Raw genomic sequence first — 8,932 nt, forward strand, 5'->3', positions numbered from 1 at the left:
GACAATGCCCACAAAGTGACCACTTTTGCCAACTCAAGACTTGTCGATTTAACTAAGTTAGACCTCTATGGATCGTAGCTCTACCAATATGGAATAAATGCCCAATTCTCTTTGTGACACCAATATCGACCGACATTTGACCTTAGTTAAAATCATGCAAAAACTCGTATCTCTATGTGGTCAGGAAAGACCTTATCAAATCTTCTTGCATCATTCAAGTCGTAATTCAAGATTCACTCATATCTGAGTTAAGGATCTAAAATTAATATGTACTAGTAATTGGCTTGTCCGCGTTGAGTTAAAGTTCCCGACTCAAGTGACCAAGTCTAAGAGTTAGTAAAAATGGCAACCCTTGTTGGTCTTAGATTTGGCTCACACGCACACTCAAAGAGGTGCTTAGATTATAATAAACATAGAGAACATAGAAGAAAAGAAATACTTAAGCAATACTTTCGTTAAAAGAAAACTAGAATTTGTCCCCACAGTGGTGAGAATGTGGGTAGAAATTACAACAAAAGAAACTTAATACAAAAAATTAGATACTAAAAACTACAACATTAATTAAAACTTAGAGAGAATTCACCTGGAATTTTTATGATCTTGATTGAAACTCAAAGGCTCTTTATATATGGAGAGAAAGGAGAAGATATCACCCAAAAATCCAATGGAAAAAAAAAAGCTTTAAAATGCCCTTTGACTAACAAAGCTCTTCTCCTTCTATTCTCATACAAAAGTCGGGTTTACTTTCTCTTTAGAGGCTTCATACATCCTTGAAAATCTTCAAGAAATCTTCAATCCTTATCCAAACAAATCGGAATTCTGCCCACTATGGTGACATTGTGGGCACAGTCTCACAATTAACCGAAAAGTGATGCGTATAACCACAAAAATACAAACTTTTACCTTGATTAGTAAAATTGAACTTCTAGCCATGTTGAAGCAATTCACATAGAAATTTTGCTAATTTAGAAAATTCTTTTATTAAAACCTAGTGGTCGGTTATATTTCACACCTTTAGACTAATGAAATTGGGCCACAAAGCAAGTATATAATATGGCACAACGTCGTCTTTCCAAGTAATAAAATGGTACAAGTACCGGATTATCGTCCACAGGGATTGTAGCCAAAGTTAGATTAGAGTCAAATGAAATAGATGATTTCATATGACGATTTTGAAGACTTTTCTTTGATTTTAAGGTGATCCAAAACAAAATACAAAATATATAAAAGAAGCAAGGGTGTAAGACTTAATGTGAGACCCAAACACAAATTCCAACAGCCAATGCTATAAGAATGCTACAGCAAACAGTGTTTCGAAACTAAGTTCCACCATCTATTTTGAAGGCATTCCTCTCGGACTTCACCATTTCACTATCTTATAGCTTTCCACCCATATCTCTATGTGGTATCCGGACCGGGGATAGTGACACGATGGTGTTTTCAAAATATATGGATAAACAAATCTCTTTGTTAAAAATCACTCTCTCGAGTCGATTCCCATATCATTCGAGTTGGCATGTTCTTGATAGTTCATCTCTGAATCTATCACACTTTGACACTTTTAACAAGTGACCAACTCGTCGGGAGTTACGTTTTGAAAAACATAAATGACAAGTCTCCTTGTCGGCAACTTTCTCAAGTCTACCTHTTATGTCATCCAAGTTGACGTGCTTATTGATGGCTTATCTCTAAGTCCATCGCACTTTAACATTTTCAAGTGATCAACCCGTCAAGAAGTGTGCTTGGTTTTATAAAAACTCAAATGAAACAATGGAACGTTGTTTACGAAACACTTAACTACTTTTGTTCGGTTTGAAAATCTCACCTTTCCGTCTCACATCCAAGCTATAAAAGCTTAGCTACTCATAACGGAAAGTAAAAAATAAATGACGGAAAATAAAGACATAAACGTAAATTGCGTAAAGTAAATAACGATAAAATAAATGACGGAAATGTAAATAACGATAAAATAAATGACGGGAATGTAAATTGCGAGAATGTAAATTGCGGAAAATAAATGACGGAATGTAAATAGCGGAAAATAAAAGACGAGAATGTAAATAAAGAAAAAGATGAAGAACTTCAAGAACTTAATTAAAAACACCCTTGGAGAGGGTTTACAAATGCAAGTAAAGGAAATACAATGGGAGAAAAGATGGAATGAATGATTAATGGATGGTTTAGAAGGCACCTCAAGCCTTCTTTTTATACCCAAAAGGGGTCACTATAAGACAAAATAAAAAATACTTGTAGGCTAAGTCTTCCAAAAGCAAGTTACAAACCAACAAAAATGTAACTAAAAAGTACATAGGCCTAACCAAAGTCTAACATCAGATGTTTCAACTAAAAATCCAGCTTTTACAGCTGTCCTCCACCTTCAAAAAGTCAGCGTCTTATCCATTAAACTCTCCAAAAAGCTGCGCATGAATCAGGTTGACGTTGCACCAATGTTGTAGCATCTACTGAATTCACAAAAACTCTCAATTAGCTTAATTCACACATACCAACAAGTCAACCACAATATTTAGCTTCATAATAACAAAAGTATAAAGAAATAAATGAAAAAAACTCAAAGTGAGAATGAAAAGAAATTATTATAACTAAAAAGACGTAAAAAGAACGCTTTATGTGTTAAATTCTCAACATATATCACCTAGCATGGCCAAAAATCTCCTAATGTTCCTCAATGTGGTTGGTTTAAGGAGTTTCTCTATGACCTTTAATTTTGTTTTAACAACCTAAACCCTATTCTTGATATCTAATGCCCTAAGATTACTCCATATTGTACGATAAAATGGCATTTTTATCAACAAGTTCTTCGACAAGTGGTGCAAGGGAGGGGAAAAAGACAAGGCACGAATGTCAAAGCAAGTCATATTTTCCTACAATTACGAGTAAAATATCAACTTAATTTGGTTATCATTTTATTATGATAAAGCATATGTCATAACTGTTAATAGACAAATACGTACATTCGTATACCAGAATCATTTTCCTCAATATTTTGCTCATGTTTGTTGATGACAAAGTGATCATTCTAAAAATAAATCTTCGAGGAAAAGCAATGTACTATATATGTTATATGTTGTCTGCATTTATTTAGCCTTGTTTCTTGTTTTTCAAAAATCGTTGATTCAACCATTTGGAAGAAAAAAAATATCCCAAAGCTTTAGAGCTTTTGGAAAACCTACGCTAAAACCCTTTTGTACACATCTTTAGGTCGATGGTTTTTATGGAAGTGACTGTTCTATAGTTAGGGTTGATGGCATGTTTTTAAACATCACATCTTTCTTAGATTCTGCTTCCAACCGAGATATATTGAGTCAGTTTGTTTTTAAAACTATAAACCCTAAATATATATATTATTTTTTAAAAAAATATATGTTAAATAAAAGTATTTTCAGTAGTTTGTCAATAATGTATGATTACTCTTTTGGTGAAAAATGGCGCAAAAGCAAATAGATTTGAACTTAAAAAGGAAAAATATGGAAAGAACTTAAGCATGGATTAATTAATGATCAACTCCATGTCTCTCTAATAATGCAAGTCATTATTATTATTATCGGCATGATTTATTTACAATCATTTACTACACTTGTTTACTTCCAAAGTAAACATAATAAGTCCTTTGATTAATTTAGATTATTTCTAAATATCTCCTTCAAGATTACATAAATATTAGAACTTAAAAGGGTAAATGCAATTGTTTAATAACTGTTTATATGGTTTATTTAATCTGTTTATAGTATGGAACCGTTTAATAAACGGGTGATTATTATTTAAGACGGTTTGATCAGTTATTTAAGATTACAGTTCTTCTTATTAATTAATAAAAATGGCGATTCCAGGGGTTTGCATATAACATATCTCAAAAGCATAGGGTTGTTTTGGTAATATATTTGTAAAGAATATAATTAGCTTTCGGAGTGGGTAACAAAGACATGACACCTTGACCAAAAAGATAAATAAGGGTACTTAATTTGTTGGCCTAGCTAATAATGAAAGAAAAAGAGAATGTTTTTGTATAATTACTCCCACCGTTTTATTAAAGAGCTTCAGTTTTAGTACCTCCTAAAATACATTAAAAAAAACAATGGTGCTTCTTTATTTTAATTTTATATCATAAACTCATATTAGTTAACATGGAACAATTGAAATATGTAATTAATTATAGAAGTATTATGCGAAAAGTCGGTCAATTTGTGAGAAGTGCAAGAAGGTCGTATAACATGTGGATAAATGGTGGAGTTGTAGGACGGAGGTGAGAAAGAGGTTTCTTTTTCTCGATCTTAGGTTAAATGGGATCTCGTGTTGTGTAACACTTGTTCTGGGGAGCTTGAGGTGGGGAGCTCAAAAGCTCTAAATTAGGGTCTTGTGGGTAAATGGAACTGTAGGTTTTTCAGTGAGGGTGAAACGTTATGGGTTAAAATCATTAAAGGGGTTTTTGGGGTAGATGGTGATGCTCATGTAGTGATCCCGGGCGGTTTTCTCGTTCTTTTGGGGCTTGGGAGGAATCATTTAGACAGGGTTTATGATAAACCGTTTAGGTATAGACTTTGCCTCCTCTTTTGGTAAGAGAGTGAGGAATGGGTTAAATACCACTTTTTGGGGGGGACAATTGGATGGGTAACTTCAAACTTCGTGATAGGTTTCCAAGGTTGTTTAGACTAGAAAATGGAGGGGTTGTTTCGTTCAGGAACATATGAGTTTGGGAGGAGGGTTCGCTTCTTTGGGCTCGGGATTGGCATAGGGAACTAAGGGGTGAGGAACTTATGAATCTTGGATCATCTGTAAGTTCTTAGGAAGAGAATGAAGATAGGTGGTGGTGGTTCCTAGCCGAAGATGGTTCCCTTTATGCTTGGCAAATTAAGAGGGGGCGTAACGCCAAGGTGTAATCTTGTGCCACTAAAGGTTCTCATCTTTATTTGGAGACTTAGCCTAGATAAACTCTCAGTGCTGCAGTACCTTAACTATCTAGGCTTTGACCTGCATTCATTGTTATGCCCAAGATGTGGAGGTTGAATCATTGGATCATTGTTTCGCATCATGTCCTAATCTTTCAATTCATTAGTGGGGAATGCTTTCCTCGACCCCTTTGACGCTCAATAACATTTTAGATTTTCCAAATCAGGTAACCCCATCTTTGTTACATAGAGTGGCACAATCTACAATCTGGACTACTCTTTACTTAATTTGGAGAAATCGAAACAATATGATTCTATTGGTAACCAGAGTCACAATCATTCGGACATAGTTTTTGACACTCAAATGCTCTCATTTTTCTGGGCTTCTTCACGATCAAAATGCCTTAATATCTCTTGCACTTCATGCTATCGGGGAATTTTGGTTACGATGGATAAGAATTATCATGGAGGCCATAGCTATAGTCATCATTTGATTGTGGTTTTTTAAGTTTATGTATTTTTTTTCTTTTCCTTGGTAGGTTTTGTTTGTCTAGTTTGATTTATGCACCTTGAAGAATCTAAGTCTTGGGACCTTCAAAATTATACTTTTTTTTCTCCATGTTCTAATGAAATTTGTTTATCATTCAAAAAAAAATATGTGACTCTAAAGTAACATCGCATGTCATACAACACTGACAAAAGGACGCAAACCATTTGGTGTACATGAAAACTCATCTGCACAAAAGGTGGTCAAGCGACGTGTTTGTATCACATGTAATTTGATTATTCTCACATTTATCATAAGTTAATCACCTTTTCGTTTGAACTCGTTTAATATATATATATATATATATATATGTATATGTGTGTAGGGAGATGTTTATTTGAGAAGTAAAGAAGTGATCATAGCCCTTCATTTGGTCAACATTTGCGGCTTTGACCGTGAAGCACCAAATAATTCCTCGAATGGGTATGAGGAAGATGGAGAGATAGTTTCATAATTTTACAAATAGGCGGCAAATGGGTTCATATGTGAACCCATGTGATTCACATATAAACTATATTTTCACATGTAAGCCCGTTAATTAGTTCATATGTGAATCAGTTAATAAATAATTTATATATGAATTACGCGGGTTCACATATGAACATATAGTTCATACGTGGGGTGTTTTGAAATTGAATATATTGCTATTTTTTTAGCATAATATTAGGATTTGATATGTTATTACTAAGTGATTGGAATAAGGATGGTATAATCAGGAGATGTGTATTTTGGAATAAGAGTTGCATAATCAGAAAATTAGTAATTTGTGATTAGATGGCATAATCAGGAGATGTGTACTTTGGGATAAGGTGGCATAATCAGAAGAAGTGTATTCTGAGATAAAGGGCATAATCAGAAGAGTTGTATTTTGGGATAAGGGTGGCATAATCAGGAGAGACATATAATGGGATAAGAGTGACATAATCAACTGTATGTTAAAAATGGGATTTTTATCATGTGGAAAATTGTTATCGCATATTTATGATGTGATGAGTTTGGTTTATCGCATATTTATGATGTGATGAGTTTGTATTATCACACCCTTATGATGCGAGCAAGATGTTTATCGCATTCTTGTGATGCGAGGAGTAATTTTATCACATCAATGTAATGCGAGGAATATGTGTTATCGCATCCTTGTGATGCGACAAAGTGGAGTTATCGCATCAGTGTGATGCAACAAAGAGAGGTAATCGCATATGTATGATGCAAGGAAATATATTATCGCATCTGAATGAAAGTTGATGTAATATGAGTATGATGCGACAAAAGGTGTGATGGCATCCATGAGATGCGACAAATTGGTATATTATATGTTTGATGCGATGAAAAGAGGTTGTCTCATCTATATGATGCGACAACAAGAGGTTCGATTTCAATAAATGATATTTGCTTATTGTTGTTTCAAAAATGTGGTTTTCTAAAAAGTGTTTTGGTGATTTTCATCTTGTAATAGTAATCAAAGGGATTACTCACTAAACTTATTATCTAACCCTTGTTTTGTTTTAAAAATGTGCATTACATGTCGGGCACATGTGAAGAATAAGGGAAAGAAAATATGTGAAAGAAGTTGTTATTGTTTTATATCCGTGGAATTTTTGAGAAGTTATATATGTACATGTACTTGAGAATGTATTGTATTCAAGTCATGTATTTGGTGTTAACAAAAAGTTTGTAGCTACTTCTGTATGTAGTTATTTGTGTATATGGGACCAATATATATATATATATATATATTTATATTTCATATTATATGAAACATGTGGATGTTATGCAAATATGGAATGGGGTTTTATATAGAATCTCGATATTTCAATTAATTAATATTTTAGAGATACTCAGCAGGAAATCCTTTTCATTATCATAAACTTTTCATATAAATCGATTATTGTTATGCGAAAAATAGGGAAAGATAATTCAAACAATGGCAACTAATCCTTGTGCAACATACTAGTGCATTTTATTTCTTTATCTGGTTAAAACTTGTGAATATTGACGTATTTGATTAATGAATATAGTTTCATCATTGTGAATTTGGTTTCATGGATCTGATGGATTTGAGAACATGGTTTACTTAGTGCTCCACATATCATTGTTGGACTTGATAAAACGTTTGATTATTGAATACGGTTTCATCATTTAAAAAAAATGATGAATATGATGTATTTGATTATTGAATATGGTTTTCTCGTATTTCATTGCTCTTGTATACACAAAAAACGATGAATAAAAAACCCTAAAAACATAAAGTGGTTACATTGAAGAAGAGGGTATTTCATTCAATCATTCCCAAAATGGTTACAACTAGAATAAACAAATTAAAATCCCTATAAATCAGGATAATATTTTAAAGAAAATAAATAGATAAAAATAATAATTATCCTTTTCGATAGAAAGATGAAACTACCCTTAATAAATTAAAATATATATATATATATGGAAGGATGAGATTCAGTTGCATCAATTATAAAAATATGACAGGTTGTATTTCAAAACTTATATATATATATATATATATATAAACTATATTTCTTTTACAACCTTATGTATTTGTACAACCCTTGCAACCCAATTAATTGAGATTTTATATATATATATATATATATATATATATATATATATATATATAAAGAGAGAGATGTGAGTTATTATACAACCCCTTATATTTGTATAATCAATATAACTCTCAACCGTCCATTTAATTTGATGAATATGTAATTTCATAGAAGTTTTGATTGTTTCCTAATATAAGGTATTGATCATAATTAATAAACCTTCATCTTCCATAAATATTTCAATTTATTGGGTTGCATTGGTTGTACAAATATGATGGGTTGTATTTGAAACAAACTATATATATATATATATATATATATAGTGTTGGGTTCACGTGAGACCAGATTGTTTTCGTGAGACCACATTTTTACACTTGAAACTTCACATCAAAAACACTGTGAAGGTTTTAAAAAGTCGAACTTTCACAGCAAAAACACTGTGAATGTTATCTTCACAGCATTTTGCTGTGAAGTTTCAAGTGTAAAAAGCTGGTCTCACGGGTCTCATGAAAATAGATTGGTCTCACGTAATCCCAAGTATATATATATATATATATATAGGGAAGGGTTCAAACGAGAACCCTGTGATTTATGAGAATGCGAGAACAACCCAATAACCACATATTGTGATAAAAAATAAATTAAAAGATTTCTAAAACTAAAATTGAAATTTAAAAAGATTCAGAAAAAATTAAAATTAAAAGGGTAATAATGGAAATGATATCATAAAATCTTTTAATACGATTACACGATCATGATTATCATTATCTAATAAACGGTTAATCAGGTGATATGGGTGTGATAATCATGTGATTATCACACAATTATCACATTATCGCTTATATCAACACGATTTGGGTGTGATAATCATGTGATTATCACACAATTATCACATTATCGCTTATATCAACACGATTTGGTGTGAT

The sequence above is a fragment of the Cynara cardunculus genome, unplaced genomic scaffold (assembly GCF_001531365.2).
Source record: "Cynara cardunculus var. scolymus isolate 2C unplaced genomic scaffold, CcrdV1 Un_Scaffold_1527, whole genome shotgun sequence".
In the NCBI taxonomy this organism is placed as follows: domain Eukaryota; kingdom Viridiplantae; phylum Streptophyta; class Magnoliopsida; order Asterales; family Asteraceae; genus Cynara; species Cynara cardunculus.